The sequence below is a fragment of the Rhynchophorus ferrugineus genome, unplaced genomic scaffold, assembly GCF_030347505.1.
Source record: "Rhynchophorus ferrugineus isolate W39M unplaced genomic scaffold, kcgeb_rfMv2 rfM6, whole genome shotgun sequence".
Classification (NCBI taxonomy): Eukaryota; Metazoa; Arthropoda; class Insecta; order Coleoptera; family Curculionidae; genus Rhynchophorus; species Rhynchophorus ferrugineus.
Window position 1 is genome coordinate 21,654,431 of NW_027472585.1, and position 19,125 is coordinate 21,673,555.

Consider the following 19,125-nt stretch of genomic DNA (forward strand, 5'->3'; position numbering starts at 1 on the left):
ATTCATTCGGTACAATGTTTCATTGTAAACTCATTTTTATATCACTCTATTTCTGTCTAATTCATTCTCTTATCACCTGTATAAATCTTTTTAATAAAACTAGATTTAATTAATGTATTAATCCTAATCCATTTGCCGTATCTGCGAAACAGTTAGTATTTACTCTCTCGTCGCATATTTTAATGAGCACCCTGTCTTGGAAATTGTCAGCATTGAATCATCATCCCTTGTTCAGAAATTATCATTCAAGTACATTATCATAACAATCATATGTATCATTCATAGTAAAAATTAGCCTCATTAAAATGGAGTGGCGACATTGGCCAAAGCGTCGAACCTTCAACAGGGCGTACTTGTGCGCTGACTAGAAAGCGCTGGGTTTTTGTCCAGTAAAACTTGTACATTGCAATTCATTTCCTTTATACTATCTTGGTTTTCAGGGTCATTCTTCGTCATCGAAATCAAAACTATCACAATTAGGTCATTGAATGACGAGTCATTATTATCAAAATTATCCAGTGTTGCTGATAAAAAATGGGCGACTAATGTAATTAATATCAAAATGGCAGTTATGAGTATTTCGTTCGTTATTAGAGTTCAGAGTCCATGTGCACTAAGTTGATCAATAATATTAAATTGCATATATTACATATGTAGAAAAATATTGAATTCAACATTTCAGTTAGGTTTTTAATGATTATTTACATTGCTACTTCGCCTTTTCTCCAACAGATTTCGCTGACTAATACACATTTAAGCAACTAATAAACATTTTAAGTTAGAATGGTGATACATTCATATTCATCATATTCAACTCATATTGTAACTTCTAGTCTGTTGATAATATATTTTTCGATAGTAAGTATAATCACTCTACACCTTCTTCGACACATTCAGTGTTTAGCCTATTACCAAGACTATTCAAATACATTTGTTAATCCCGAACAGCTTACATACAACAGCTTATATTATTAATGTTTTGAAAGTAATTTTCTATTATCTTTTGTAGAAAATAATGCATGGTCCTTTATAATTCTCTTTTATATGGGCATATTTTTGTTATGAGTTACCCTCGAAAATAATCTCTCAGAACATTATATTAATTGAACTACACCGAAATATGGAACCTATAAATTGAGAATCTAAGAGATACCAAAATAAAAAATACTAAAAAAATCTTTTGAAACCAAGTTTCAGTTTAATAAATTTTAACATACCACTTATCCCTATGTATAGTTTAGGAAAATTGTGGTTACGACGTGATTCTTATATCACTTAAGGTAAAAATTTTGTTTTAATGCAAAAGCAGCACAAAATGTAATTTTTCAACGTGTGAAACTACCAACAGAATGTATTGTTCTTATTAAAGGATCTTATCTGGTGTAGCGCAGAAATGTTTTTTGAAAATAAATAATGATAAATATAAGGCCTACATCAAGGTTCCAGACAGATAGGTTCCTTCAAATGTATAAAAGTACTAGATAACCAATATGCAATTTCTAATTGTAATTTAATTAGTAATTCTTTAATCAAAGTCATTGTTACATTGATAGTTGACTGATAATATTGTGACAATTATCGCATGTAGCAATAGCCCCAATAGAATCTTAAAATATAATTAAATAAATATAAAAAAATATGAAAATTAAAAATATTTAAAAAATATTAAATTGAAACAAAACTTAACAAAAAAAAACAACTACAATTCGCAGTCTTATTTTATATCAGCAAATTCAATGAAAATTTAATTTACGCCATTTATTTTTCTGCGGCATCCTCAATAGTATATTGGAATAAGAAAAGTAATAAAGTGTTGTTTTGTGTTGGTGAATAAGAAAAGTCAATAGAATTTCAAAGGGCAAATAATAGATATATAAATAAATAGTGATTAATAAAGGGGATTGGGTTTATATATACTATATTTAATATTTTAAAGCACATAAATATCGATATATTCCCATTTAATATTATATATTGTCTTAGAGTGCATGAAAAAATCATATTTATTAAATATACTACTTGTTAAATTAAATAAAGTTTTTGCTGTTTTGAAAATATTTCATTTAAATTTTTGTATTAAAATTTATCACTAGATAATAAATAACATTTTATTAAATTCCTTTCTTAATTTTTTCCGCTAGAAATATTCCCGCTTGGTGGACCCTCTTGTGGGTATAAAACTTGGTTATAACTAGCGTCCGGAACTATCGACTGAAAATAGTCGAAACAGTCGATAGTCGCAAAACAGTCGAAATAGTTTATAGTGAAATAACTAATGAGTGAAAATAGTAATTACTATTTTCAGCCAAATGCACGCTTCGACTATTTTTTTCCATTCGTGGTGTTAGACGAAAATATACGAATACTTTCCAGTACATATTGTGAGAAAGCAAAGGACGTAAATAATTGCTTGCAGCAATTTATTTTAAATGTGCTTATTTTGTCCCACCGTAGTATAAGCGAGACGCGTAGTATAACGTTAAAAATCAGTCGAATGAAACTAGTAGAACCAAAAATAGTAACTAAAAGTACACGAGTGAAACAGTCGAAAGTGAATAGTAATAAAATCAGTCGAACCAAAAATAGCGACTGACCTAATTCTTCATAACTTCACATTCAATAGTGAAATAGTCCTTTACTAAACAGTCGATAGTCAATTTCAGTCAAAAGTTCCCAACGCTCGTTATAACTTATAGAGAAGATTGTTTTCTATGATTCTTTATTTTACAGTTTAAAAGATATTGTAGTTTAACCAAAGACATATCAGCTTGTCACAAGTCGAAGACAATTATTGTTAAATTGAACGAATTTCAGTTAATTGTTATAAAATCCAACATATAGTTCAGATCTAGTCATCGGTGGCTATTAGAAGGTCCAAAAGAGAGCGGTCAGTGAAAGAGGTTTAGTAATAGATCAATTGAAAAGTCTCCGGCCTAACATAGTAAAATAATTTATTTTGGTAAAATTAATTTTTTATATTCAACATAATTCCCTTCAAGAGTGATTCACTGATTATAGCGACCCTCCAACTCTTTGATACCATGGTTTCGGCGATCACTTCATCATTTGAAGAAAATTCCTTCACAGCGAGCTTTCTTTTGAGATCTGAGAACAGGAAATAGTTACTGGGGGACCAGATCTGAAGAATACGGTGGATGAGGAAGCAACTCGAAGCAACTCGAACTCGATTAATGGATTTTTGCCATCGTTTTCACTGATTTGTGATACGGTGCATTATCTTTGTGAAGTAGCACTTTCTTTTTTTTTCAAATGCGGCCGTTTGTTCGGCGATTTTGTCCTTCGAACGGTCCAATAACGCTATGTAATAGTCGCTATTGATGGTCCTTCTTTTTTCAAGGTAGTCAATTAAAATTATTCCATGCACATCCCAAAATATAAACGCCATAACTTTGCCAGCCGACTGTTGCGTCTTCCCACGCTTTGAAGCGGTTTCATCGTGTGCAGTCCACTCGGATTATTACACTTGATCATCTTCAAACACTGCTCTGTATCATCAACTCGTCGTTGTTTTTGGCCAAAAGTGAGCTCGCGCGACACCCATATTGCACAGAGCTTTCTCATACTCAAATATTCGTGAATGATATGATGTACGATTCAGTTGATATCTTTAGACTATCTGCTGTTTCATTCAATTTTAATTACGGCCATTCAAAATCATTTTGTGGATTTTTTAAATGTTTTCTTCAGTAACAACCTCCTTTGGGCGTCCACTGCGTTCACCGTCTTCGGTGCTCATTTCACCACGTCTAAACTTAGCATATCAATCTTTGATGGTTGATTTTCCTGAGGCAGTGTCCGGAAACTCGCTATAAGGCCAAGTTTTTGTTGCAACTGTACTTTTTCCTTTCAAAAAGCCATATTTTATCAATACGCGAAATTCCTTTTTATCCATCTTTTTAACTATAACAAAAGTTGTTTCACTCAAAATGCTATTATTCACAAACTATTGATTCGACAACTGTCAAATTTATAAAAGCATCTTTTGACGATTGGGTTGTTGTTTGGTTTTTGGGGGCTAAACATATGGATTTCATTCTAGTAGCGCCATCTATGTGTCAGGCCGGTGACTTTTCAATTGACCCTTTATATATGAGAAAGCAATATGACAAATTATTAAAAAATAGGAGATATTTTTAGAATTAAATTTTTATAAAGTCGTTATATTAGACAGACTGGAAGCTTATTGAAGGGTGCTCCGAAATGATTTAACAAATTCAAATTGCAAATTAGCTTAAATAATATAATATACAATTAACATTTCACTAAGTATATTAAACGCCAATTTAATTCCGTATTTTAAAAATTATACTGTGTATATTTAGATTCTCAATATCCATTATCTATTTATATAGAAGTTAGCGTTAAAGTATCCTTTTGTGTTTTAATTATTATTAGAGCGGTATCGTTTTTGCGGCCGAGCCTGACCTTTTCTCCTGCCTGTCCCCAGAGGCAACCCTTTCATCGTCACACTTGACCCTGTAAAAGTTGTCAGTGATGCAATAAATTTTTCAGCAGTCGATATTATACCGCCCCCCTTTTTTTGATGTAAAGACTCTCTTTATGGCCTCTCCGGGTTCACACGCTTTATATTCAGCCACACTGCGATAGTGCAATATCCAGTCTTTGTCGGGATAAAGGGGAAGTAATTTACTATGCTTTGGTTTTTCCGTTCTCTCTTTTCTGTTCACATGCATTGTTTTGTTTTCGATTTAGAACTGAGTGCGAATTTCGCACAATTTAGTTTATGATAAGTTATTTTCAGGTCACGGATGATGGTAATAATTTATATACCAATATTTTCTGATGAATATTTTATTTTATTTTATTTTTATTCCAATTTATGAAGAGGACTTGTAGAATATCTTGACTTTTCATCATTATTTTCGTTTTTAGTTATCCTTTTAATACTGTTAGTCGTTATTTTATGGACGACGGATAATAGTATGACAGTTGCAACTGCTAATACTGTAATCATTTCTTATGTTTTCCTTTCAGATATCTTGTAACTTATTATCAGCTGTTCATTCCCAATACATGACCCAATATATAATACATATTATATTTTAATATCTAATATTTTAAGATTTTCTTCAAACATAATCGTTTTTCTTTAAGGACTGTACCACTTGAAATTTGCAAGGAGGGAATTTTTGTTTTGAACTTTGTATATTATTCTCAAATATTTTAAGTCAACGATCCTATATTTGCAGTTATGTTTCTTTCCTAGATTTATTTTCAATTTTAATTTAATCTATTTTTATCCTTTAAAAGTATAAGACTCAAATGCTTCAAATCCTTCCCTGTAATCAATCAATTTAATCTTGTCGTGTGCACTGTTATTGTGTCTGATGTGCACAAATTCGTTGCATTTTAAGCATATCCACTTTATTTTTGGTGAACGCAATTATGGTCTCTATATCTTATACCTTACTTTCAGATATGTTGTAACTTATTAATAGCAGTTGCATTCTATAACCCAATACATATTATATTCAAATATACAATATTTTTATATTAATATATAATAAGTTTTCTTCACACATAATCGTTTCTCTTTAAGGACTGTACCAGTTAACATTTGTAGGGAGGTAAATCCAATTTTTTTCATAATCATGTGATATGAAGGATGGCATACGGGCTTGTAGGTTAAATTGAAGAAACTTCTCCCTCATGCGGACTATGAGATATTAAAATCATATCCCACTAATAGACATTTTGGTGTAAAACAAAAGCTATGAACATACCGAATTACATCCAATATATTCGGGAGATCCGCAAGGTAGTGTATTGGGTCCTATACTATGTCTTCTCTATACAGCCTAATACCCATCACAAAAGTAACTACTGTGGCAACATATGCAGGCCGCACGGCAACCTTAGCATCGCATGAAGATCCAGTCACAGCATCAATGAACCTACAAACACTCCCGGAGCAAATACAACTATGGTTGAAGACATGACGAATTAAAGCCAATGAAACAAAATCCACCCATATAACTTTTACCCCGCATAGAAGAACTTGTCCACCAGTGAATTTTAATAATTGTCAACTCCCCCAAGCAGAGAATGTTAAATATCTTGGTATGCGACGCCTAACCTCGAAAAAGCACATACCCTCTAAACAAAAATAACTTGGACTTAAATTATATTTAATGTATTGGCTCATCGGGCACAAATCAAAGTTATCATTTCAACGGTTCTAAAATAAAGTGTTGCGTGCCATTGTTGATGATCTGTACTATATTTCAAATGAAGTGATACAACGCGATATTTCTCTAGAACCTATAAAGAGTTTAATTCAACATGTTTGTGTGAAGTACTTCGGAAGAGTATCAGTGCATTCAAATGTACTCGCTAATCAGCTAAATATGCGATGTGACAATAAAGTGCGTAGACTAAAATGTTTAGCTCCACCTGAACTGATTATTGGATATATATAGAATTTAGAATAAGCTTTAGAATAAGACTAATTAATTAAAACTGTAGAAACAGTCTACAATTAAGAAAATGTGGTCGAATAAAAATATTACTAACTGTTTGATTTTTCTAATAATGATTTTGCTCCTAATTTTGATAATAAAAACAATTGATTTTAAATAATTTTAAATCAGTATAGTAATGAGCAAACGGCAGTATAAAATTAATTAATAATTTAGTATTAATTTGTATTAAAAATGGGAATATAATAATGCAATAATATTCGAAATTATATTTTATTCGATGTATTCCAACGTCAGTTGTGACATTTTGTTGCGTGCAGTTCACAGTATTCCATGTAATCAAATATCCAGAGTAATTCAGTAATCAGATGATCATGAAACAGTTCATGCTAATGCTTTTATTTGTAAAAAGATGACACTCAAGCCAATATAACACTTGTGTTGTTGCTCCGTTATATTACAATTGTCGGTTTTGATTTCGAGGACTTAATAGTAGTGATTTTTTGTTAATGTTAAGAAAATGCTTGGATTACTAAAAAGAAGTTCATTACCTTTTTGGATACAAAACTAGCTCTAAATACAGTTTTACGTAGATTGGCAGTTAATATATTTACTGCTTCTAGACATTTACATGTGATCACAAAGATCCAAAAAGGATGAAAAATGGCTAGTACAGAAATTAACTAAAAATATAGTAGCTTTGTGTGTAAAATCGTGAACGGTGGATTATAGTGATCAGGCAATGCAAGGGACTAAATGAAACTATTGGATATTTGATACAAATTATATTTACTAGTCAATGACGCCAATTAATGTTTTAGAGGTGACGTTTTTTTAGTTTTTTATTAGTTCTTTTTTTTTAGTTAATACGAATTTATTACATATCTCTGTGCTTAAATAAGAATTATTGTTATATGCTTGGTTTTATTTGCATTATATTTTTTGTGCGTCTACCTCTATCCAATTATATTAAAATTCACTCGATGGGAAATTTGCTTCTGCATATCTCTTCAAAGACTATTTAAGACTAACGGATTTTTACAGCATATTGAATTAAATTTTACACAAAATTAAATTGAATTTACAAAAACATACTAAAATATTTCCATAGTTATTTCTAAGACAAAATATGTGTAAACTTGCATTGTATACAAGAAGACATGTATATTAAAACTTTATTATTTTCTTTAATTAGTTGAATTGTTTTCTCGAAAAAAGTCCATTTGTCAGAGCTGAAAGGTGGTGCAGGATAGGCCGCAGAATAGGCTCTAGGATTTAAAAATATTTTTTAATTGTGCCCTAATATAATTGCCTTCCTTTTTTCTCAACTTAGCGAGAACTCTAATGCGTTTGTACTTTTTTAACTGATATTATTTATCAGCAATACTAACAGATTATTTACGAAATTTGTTTTGAACTTTGTATATTTTTCTCAAATATTTTAAGGCAATGATCCTATATTTGCAGTCGTGTTTCCTTCCTACATTCCTAGATTTATCTATTTTCAATTTTAATTTAATCTATTTTTGTCCTTTAAAACTATACAACTCAAATATTTCAAGTGCTTCCCCATAATAAATCGATTTAATCTTTGTCGTGCTCACCGTTGTTTTGCCTGATGTAGACAAACTCATCGAATTTTAAGCATATCCACTTTATTTCCAGTCATCAAAAATAGCGAGTATTATCGTATTTGTATCTCTTGATCTTCAGTTTATTGAATCGATATAGTAATCAAAAATCGACAGTTGTAGGAAATATAAATCGTGGTAAGGTATTAAACGGTCAGCGCCTAGAAATTGCTTTAAATCTTTCATACACGTATATACATATATTATATATAAAAAATCAGTATATGGGTACCTCATCAATTAAATGACAGGGAAAGGGCAAAATTAAAAATCGTCTGTGAAATGCTGTTTCAAATTTTTGATCGGATATCATTTCTGAATCGAATACTGACGAGTAATTAAAAGTAGACTTGTTTTGAAAACTGTAAGCACAAAAAAATTATAGTTCATAGTAGGCCCAATTGTCTTAGTTGCCAGATAATGTGTTTGGTGAGACTCTAGTGGCGTGGCGCATTACAAAGTATTGAAACCAGATAATATAGTTAGTAGAAATTGCTACCGACAACTAATGGTCAATTTGAACTGGAGATTGACTGAAAAACATTCAGAATGGGGCCTAAATCACGGTACCGTGGTACTAAAGCACTGAATATTAGTAGGGGCAAAATCACTGAAATATATTAGAAAATGAAAAATATAATCTTGGATTCGCCGAAAAGATTTGGTCTTCATACTAAGCGGGTAACGAATCAAGATCTGCTCAATGTTAGCTCTATCATAGTTGAAACATATGTATAAAAACAGTGAGTAGTTTTTTCAATATAAACATAATTTAATAGAATCATATCAGAGGACAGTGTTAGTCTGAAAAGTATCCGTAGAAAGCGTAGTGTATCCCTTCATATACTATTGGGTTATATAGTATATAAAAGCATATAATAAAATCAAGGAAGTCTTAGTATTTCAATTTGTGTATTTAAATGAGACATGGATACCTTTTCTTCCATGGCAAGATTATAACAAAAATAACATTAAGGCAAAAGTTGTTGGAAAAAAGTAAACGCTGGACTAACAATTTAATAGATTTTATTAGTTATAAAATTTATTAACAATTAATTGCAGATATATTGTTCTTCATGCTGGAGGCAGGAAGAGTTAATACAATCTTCAGTTTGGATAACGTCGATCAGACGCATCAAAGAAGAAATTGACAAATGATGGAATTATGAACAAATGTTAGATAGATCTGAAATTAACAGCTTAGGTACTCACTTGAATGAAACTTTCTGAATGTGAGATTATGATTCTATGCTGACGATTTCAATTGCCGAAATAACTAAGGTGGGTATATAATTAATATACGATAACCGTAGTAAATCTTATTATAGAGTGCGAAAGATTTGTACGCACAGATATATGCGTAAGCGTTCAGAATATATATGAACATTTGTTTAAAATGTGCGAAGAGAAAAACAATACTAACACTTTTGCAGATTTGGCAAATGCATTAGGGAGATTAAATTTGTTAGATTAAATCTAGTTTTATCGCGATAGGTGTATACTAATAGTAACAAAACAAACTAAGAAGAAATACTGTGACATTATAATTGTTAATTAGGTTGATTAGGCCTCGAAAGGATAACACTACATAAATAAAACGCGCCTAAACTCTAACCAATAAGTGGCGTGGAAATGTGTTAAATGTAAATATAATAAAACACAACCCTAACCTACAAATTATTTTGAGTGAATATTGAATTGTAGTTTTAAATCCGTCGATTAAATATATATAAATATATATATATATATATATATATATATATATATATATATATATATATATAGTTATTTAGTTATTTAGTAGAGTATAGTTAGTTTAGTAACTATATAACTTAGTCTAATAACTTGAATTAATTTTTAATTAATAATAAATTTAATAATAATAATGAAATCTTGAAGGTTAATACAATCCACCTTGAATAACCATAGATTAAATATTCGCCAAAGTTTAAAAAATACCAGCTATCTAAACAGTGTTGTGTAACAACCTATCGATCTTTTCCGTTCTCTAAACTGTTTTATTTTAATGATATGCAGACTCTTTGCGGTTCTCTGCGAAAGCACTCATAATTAAATTTGCATAAAGTTATTCCGACCGGTTAAAAACCGGCGGTTCGTTATTGGGAAAGCGTTAAAGAGATCGGTCCGGAGCTAATACATGTTTTAGAAGGTTAAAGACGTCGGGCGTCGCTGCCGCCGACGTAACTGGCAGGTAAGTCGGCTGGCTGGCTCCGGCGTCCATATTGAAAACTCAATTCCGATAGACGCCCGCGGGGTCTACGGGCTCGCTGGCGGAGAATCTTAGATAAAGGGGAGAGAAAAAAGTAACGAACTTATTTTCGGTGAAGACGTGAACCGCGAGGAGAATGGGATTGAGGACGTCGATAGCTGATGCGCCCACGATTTTACTCTCCACTTGGCCGAGAAGATCCAACACAGGGAGAAAAAAAAAGCGCGATAAGCTGTCGGGAACTGCTAAAGTAAAATCCTTTTTAAGGAGAGTCTTAACAATAGGAAAGGTATTTAAGGAAAATACGTTTATCAATAAAATAAAATCCGAAAGAAAATGCGAATAATGATTCCTACTGTTATGAAGGACCATTGTTAAAAAATAGTTAAGGTTTAGAAATAAAACTGTTTATTTATTTTTCCAGTATTTTGCGATGTATTTATGCCAACGATTTCTTGTAATCTTTGAAGCATATTTCGATTTGTAAGGTGTGGGAGTACATTTTAAATGCTTTCATTTTAAAAAGGCAAACTTCATCGACCGGCCAAGACCAAGGTGATGTACAATAAGATGCAATGTTACATACAGACGACTAGCCTGAGGAATCTTCAAACAGGAACTGTTGTACAGTTAAAAGTTATTTGAGGAATATACGTTTATCAATAAATTAAGATCCGAAAGAAAGTGCATACATGATTCGTAAATTATGGTAAACTATTGTTGCAAATTAGTTGAGGTTTGGAAATATAACGTGTTTCTTTTATTTTTCAATATTTTGCAATGTATTTATGCTAGCATTTTCTTGTAATATTTGAAGCCTTTTCGGATATGCCTCTTTGGAAGTGCTTTTTAAATGATTTAATTTTAAAATACAAATTAGAAGGGCCAACTGAGACTAAGGTGTTGTACAAATAGAAGCAATGCAACATAGGGACGACCAGCATGATAAAATTTCAAACATGAATTACTGTTTAAAAATATAATTATGGAACATATTAACACTACTGTCATAGTATACTGTTAAAAATAATTAATTCTTACAAATAAAACGAGATATTTATTCTTCCAATACTTCACAATATATTTATGCCAAAAATTTCTGATAATATTTGAAGCGTTTTCCGATTTGTCAGCTATGGGAATATATTTATAAAATTAATTTTAAAAGGCATATTATATGTACTAGCCAAGACTAAAGTAATGTATAATTAGGTGAAACGCTGTACACAGATGACCAGCCTGAGGAAACTTCAAAAAGGAATTGTTATATATTTAAAAAGATATTTAAGGAGACAGGTATGTCTGTAAAATAAAATCCGAATAAGAGTGTGAATCATTATTTACACAATTACGATAAACTGTTGTGAAAATATAATTAATACTTAAAAATAAAATGTGTTATTTATTGTTGAAATATTTAACAATGTATTTATGCCAACATTTTCTCGTAATATTTGGAGCACTTTCAGATTTGTCAGATATGGGATTGGATTTTAAATGTGTTTCATTTTAAAGAAGTCAATTATGTGGACTAGCTAAGACTAAGGTCATGTATATTAAGATGCAATGCTACATACAGATGACCAGTCTGATGAAACTTCAAACAAGAAATACTGTATATTTAAAAAGTTGTTTAAAGAAAACACTTTTATTAGTTAAATAAGATCCGAAAGAAAATGCGAATCATGATTTATATTATTATGATATAATATTTCAGTAAATAATTAAGGTTTTCAAATAAAAGAAGTTACTTATTATTCCCATACTAATATGCAATTCTACATACAAATGACCAGTCTGATGAAACTTCAAACAAGAAGTACTGTATATTTAAAAAGTTGTTTAAGGAAAACAGTTATATCAAAACCGTTTATCAGTTAAATAAAATCCGAAAAAAAATGCGAATCATGATTTATATTATTATAATATAATATTTCAATAAATAATTGAGGTTTACAAATAAAATCAGTTACTTATTATTCCCATACTAATATGCAATTCTACATACAGATGACCAGTCTGATGAAACTTCAAATAGTAATAAATGTATAGTCAATAATTATTTAGTAATTCTACGGATACCGGTAAAACAATATCCGAAAGAAAATGCGAATCATACTATTATAATAGATTATTTTTAAAAATTACTAAAGATTGGAAATAGAACCGTTTATTTATTGTTCCAACAGTTGACAATGTATTTATTTCAAAATATTCTCTGTAATATTTGAATAATTTCCCGAGTTTTCACTGTGAGAATGAATTTTAAATGTCTTAAGTTTAAAAAGCAAATTATATGCACCAGCTAAGACTAAAGTGATGTACAAGTTGCAATGTTAGATACAGACCACATATATCAAGTAACCTCAAACAGGAACTATTCGATAATCAAAAAGGTATTTAGGAAAAATACGCTTATCATTAATATAAGATACGGTTAACACATTTGTTTTTTTAATATTTTACTATTTATTTACTCATCAGTTTTTTATGATATATGAAGTTTTTTCTGATTTGTCACCATTGGAGTGCATTTTAATTGTTTTCATTTTAAAAGACCAATTACATAGGTCTGGAAACTCTAAGGTGATGTACAATAAGATGCAATGCTGCATAAAGACGACCGACAATGTAATAGTGTGAATTATTTTTCACACTATTATGTTGTACTAGTTTTAAAATATAATTAAGGGTTATTCCAATATTTTACAATGTGTTTACGCAACTGTACTTTTTAAATTTTTCGTAATATTTAAAGCATTTTCAAATTTCTCAGCAATCGAAGGTATTTACATTTTTTCATTTTAAAAAGACCTATTATATGGACCAGCTAAGACTAAGATGATATAGAATAAGAAGCAATGCTACATACAGATGATTGCTCTGATGGAACTTAGACTATAATAATCTGTAATAAAAACTGTTACTGTGTAGTCAAAAATTTATTAAGGAAAATTCTTTTAAAAATAATACAAGATCCGAAATAAAGTACGAGAATTTGATTCGTAAAATTATGATAAACTGTTGTTAGGAAAGAGTTAAAGTTTATAATTTTACAACCGGTTAATTAATTTTTCAATAGCTTAAAATTTATTTATTCCAATATTTTCTGACATTATTTGAAGTAGTTGCTGAATTTTAACTGCGGGAGTGCATTTTAAATGTTTTCATTTTCAGCTAAAACTAAGGTGATGTACAACAATGGGCAATGTTACCTATGGACGACCAGTCTAATAAAACTTCAATCAGGAACTACCATATAGTTAAAAATTTATTTAAGGAAAACACGTTTATCACTAACATAAGATCCGAAAGAAATTGCTAGTCATAATTTATATTATAGTGATAGACTACTGTTAAAAATAATTAAGACTTATCAAATAAAATGGAATATTTATTGTTCTAATATTTTTGCCAATATATTCTTGTAATATTTGAAATACTTTTAGATTTGTGAGCTATGAGAGTGGACGTTAAAAGTTTTTAATTTAAATAGGTCAACTATGAGGACTCACCCAGACTAAGGTGATATGTATTAAGATACAAGGCTACATGCAGACGGCCAGTCTGATGTAACTTCACTCAGGTACTACGTTTATGGCTAAAATAATATCCGAAAGGAAGTGCTAACCACTACTCGTACTCTTATGATAGGCTATTTTTAAAAATAGTTAGGATTTAGAATTATAACAGGTTACAATATACATATTTTAAAACAATGATCATAACTAGTGACCAACCAGTGATCAAAATTCGACTTCAATTTATTAAAATATTCAATAAAGGTTTCAAATATCAACAAAAATTGATAAATTTCAATTACTACACCACAAAACATTATAATAAAGTATGTTTGTTTTCTGAATTGTAAGAACTTTGGAGCATACCATATAACTATACATGTTCTTTCTTTACTTTTATGTTTTAACCATATATATGAAAATGAAGTAATACATGTTTGTATATGAAAATAGAACATATATGACAACAACTATTTTGACATTGATATTTGAGTTTAGGATGTGGGAGTATATTAAAACATTAACACAAGAAGTTAAATTATTTCGTAAAATTTAGAAACGCAATATTTGCAATCTTTGAAATAACTAATGACTTTTTCAAGCTAGTTCCATAAAGTATGTAATCAACATAATTGATACAAAGTTCGAAAAAGTCTTATGTGTTCCTTTTATGGAAATTATGTAATTAGTTTCATTTTAATTGCTGCACATTTTCATTCCTTTATTTATATATTCAAATAGTCTTTATATTTTATTAATATTTCTCATATATAATATATATGCAAAAACCACATTTTTTAATAAAATGGCATCATTTGTTTGCTTATTTTTTTCCAGTCTTCGATCACACTCATGCATATAGCTTGTGGCATTTATCACCTCTTGTTTTCCACTTTGTTTTATGTCCAGCGGGACCCAACAACTCACCAACAAATAAATTTATTTTATGATTGTTAATGTTCTTTGCAGTATTCATTTTAAGTCTTGATGCATACATTAACGTATCTATAAACTGCAATATTCCGATCATATCAATAAATTCGATTCGGTTCAATACTGTTCAATTACCAGAAAAGTCTTAATATTAAAGAACTTCGTTTAATGATGTTTTAATACATTCAGCTTCCATTTTATCCGATTCAAAATTTCCTGCTCGAATTTTGGGATACAGTGCTGCCAGATTTCGAATTTAAAAATTACGCCTCTGTACTTTTAATTTATTTAGTATTTAAATTTTATTTTCAATTATTTAATTATTATTTATTTATTTTAAATTATTTAATTATTATTTATTTATTTTATTCTTACTTACTTATTTAATTTTTATATCTTTATTTTTTTTTAATTTATACTATTTTTATTTATTGTGTTTTTGTTTATTTTCTTCTTATTTATTATATTATATTATATTATATTATATTATATTATGTTATATTATGTTATATTATATTATATTATATTATATTATATTATATTATATTATATTATATTATATTATATTATTATATTATATTTTATTTTATTTGTTTAATTCTTCTATACATATATTTTAAAGTCTTACCAACGAGAGTTTATATGGACTGGATCTACTGTTTAACGCGATCTTCGGCATTAAGCCTACGGACTGGCGAGTGGTCAACTGAGAAATCATCCCAGAAGACATCCAGTCTTTCCCAATCTGGTTACTCGTGTGACTGCGTTATTTTTTATGTCGCATTTTAAAGTCTTTTGCCTGAGGCAATCACAAATATTCACATTCACAAACGTAAATTTAGGACCATGCTCCAGCAGGATTCGGACCGGCGACTATCGCAACAGTTGGTGGACCGTCCTGTCGTCTTTACCACTGCGCTATTGCACTATTTTACGCCCAAACATATTTGTGTTATTAGCTGAAGTCGCTCGATCACTTAATTTTTAATAACATTTTACTTTATGTTATTATATATTATAAAGTATGTTAAACGATCTTTAGGCCCAACGTGACTCAATCCTTATACGTTAATATCAGCAACTGTTAGCGCGCACGGAAGCTCAAAATATTTGTTTACATATTTTGCGTCATCGATCTGACTGCTATACCTGGTCGCTTGCTTTGGGCGTATTTACTTTTATTGCAATATATTTGATTGTAGCGCATAATATACAAAAGAAGGCTTAAAGTTCTTCCTTGATATAAGCTTTAATAGTGCAAAATCTCACGCCTCCAGTTGCACCCCTTCAGCTCATAAAAGGAGGCAAAATTTTTGCAAAGTCGATTAATATATAGCAGAAGACAATTTAATAATTTCCTATTGAAGGGCATCAACAAATATAGTACCGAAGATTTACGTGTATCCCCAATTGGCACTTCTGGAGACTATTACTAATTCAGTGGGACAAACTCTTGTTTCGGCATACTCTCAGGCTCCACTCAACTGACGCCTATCCGTCATAAATATTATAGGCGCGACGTAATGGAGGCCCGGCCACCATCACGCGAAATGTATCGAACGCTGCGATGGTAGTGGTGGCGGCTTCGGCAGCTCTACTAGTAAATTTACGAGCACGAAAGCCGTATTAGGAGCCATCGAAAGAGCGTCTTTGATGCCGGAATATTCGTTCTCGGCGACTGGTCTCCCTCGGTATCGGTTGGACGATCCGATCTCGTTGGATTGTATTGAATAATTGAAAATTAACACGTGTAATATTATGTTACTGATGAATGGTTATCAATATTATGCAGCATGTTGTCAGGAATTGGGTTCGATTTCATAGAATAGTTATATTAACAATGATTGTCTCAAATTTAATAGTTCTCAGTGTGTTAATTATAATTCCCAAAAATAAAAATGTTCATATACCGTCATATATACGTACGTCGTACGTCATATATCATCACCAGATAGCAGAAAATGGCAGACCTGTTTGGAATTTAAATCTTGTAGGAACACATGGTAAATCCATGCACACTTGCAAAACTAAAGTATCATATTAATTAAAACAATTTCAAAGTTATTTGATATCTGAATCAATAATAAAGTGATAGAGCGTACTCGAATATAAATAAAAGAAATTGAATCCAATCTCAAAATTAACACTACTATTTACCTCTATTTAATTAATATATTTAAGAATTTATGAGATACCTTAAAGACTGAATACTGGCATCAATACAAAAATATCTCCATATAAGTATGTTACCGATGTTGAAGGTATATAGCTAATAACATATAAACATAATAATTTACACCCTGAATCAAGCAGTTTTACTATATTTGTTTTGAAAACAATTTAATTCAACTAAGAATGTTTTCATATCATCAAAGTCATTATATGGACTATATTATGAATATATTAAAATTACCTAGACTTGATCTGAACTTTGTTATGCGAACGATGTTTTTTGACATCATGACATGATGACAGTCATTTCTTCAGAACTCTCGTTTAGCCTCTTCAACAGAAAGATATATCACATACATCAGAATGCCGCTGGCTTAAGTTTTCCTTTCACACCCTCAATGTGATTTAAATTATTTATGTTAATGGAAGTACTAATGTACTACTTCTATATAATCACTGCTATTTTTTAGAAAATAATTGTTTATTAAAGACTACATAGTCTTCATCTGGAAACATTACTTTTTTATATTTCAAACAACATAACTGTTTATCTCGCAACCAGATTGGAAGAACTCTTTTAGTTTCCTATGATATTCTGCTCAAACAAAGGAGTTATGCGGTTTTACTTAGAATAGGAAGAGATCAAAAGGAGTAATGTTCGATGAATATGCCATGGGTTGTATGGTAGGGTAGGTGGTAAAAGTGTTTATATTTTGCGTGTGATTACACGTCATCATCATACATTTATATTTGACTATCATGAAAATTTATTAATTCTCAGCTAATAATTTGCTGTTAATGAAGTAGTTTTATAGTCGAGTATTATTCACGTTATGTCTTAGCAACTTTTTAACGCCAACCATCCCTCAGGTGATATTTGGTGAGGTTTTAAAACTAATAAATTTGAAACAAAATACCACATGTCTTGCATATACTACCATAATATGTTCATTCTAGAAAGGCCATTATTAAGAAAAGTCGGAATAATGGTGGGTTAGATTATAATATGGAAAATGAGAAACGTTATTTTTGGTACCGATCCAATAATTTGTTCAAACATGTTCAGAACTTCGAAATCGTGTCGCTATTAGCCAAGCCTTACTGCATGGACCTCAACAAGTAGTAACCTGATTGCACTATGTCCAGTGATTACCATGAATACGGCAGAATTCGCTATTCTATCGGCAAAAACTCTCATAACTTTTGAAGTCCGAAGCAGCTTTATCGTGAAATATGATGAATATGATTGCGTCGACTGCTACTGTGGGTCCTTTTTGCAAAAGTACGTCATTGAATTTGATCAATTTGTACTCGAAAGGTAATTGTAATAATAGACTCTTCCGGTATTAGTAGCTCGTAATATGTTACACCTTGGTTCACAAATCTTTATGGCCAAAAATGGCTCATATGGATATGGCTCACGCTCATTGTTATAAAAAGAATGGACAAAATAATATGAATACCTAATATAGACACAATATTTATTTATTAATTTATTGTTGAGGGACAGAATGCTATTAAAACAATTGCATATAATTGGCCCATAATTACATGGGCTTCATATTGTTTTGTACATCCCCTGTATTTAATGGAGATTGTTCTTGCATCACAGATACGCATCGTCATAGAGAAACGATATTTGCTGTAGTTCTGACAGATTCTGCAATAGACGCCGTGTTCTTCTGCTATGGTACCAGTCATGTTTCAAAATAACGTGATTCAGTCTCTAATCTATAATTTTTAATAGAATTTTTGAAAGCATGTTGCGATAACGCCGTATCAAATTTGACGTTTGGTTTATTTTTGCCACGACATAAGGAGGAGTCTCGCAAGGTTCTTCACTATCACAGGCCCTGACCAGCTTGTACGTGGTCGATTTCCCACTTCCAAAGCAATCAAACACGACATTTTATCTAAGCAAGCTATATTTATTACAGCGCAGTTCTCTTTACCACCAGATATATTTCCGATACCATCTGCAACAGATTTCAAGCCTAACTCAACTATGCGATAGCGTGGTACAAGTTCTGACGACTACAGATTAACCCTACTAAAAGGTTGTTCGGTTCCATCAGAAGGAGTTCCATGCATATCGCTCCAAAATTTAAATGGCTCCTATCCTCTGGCTCTAGAAGGTATCATACCTAGGTTTCCAATTCAACCGCAGATTCCAATGG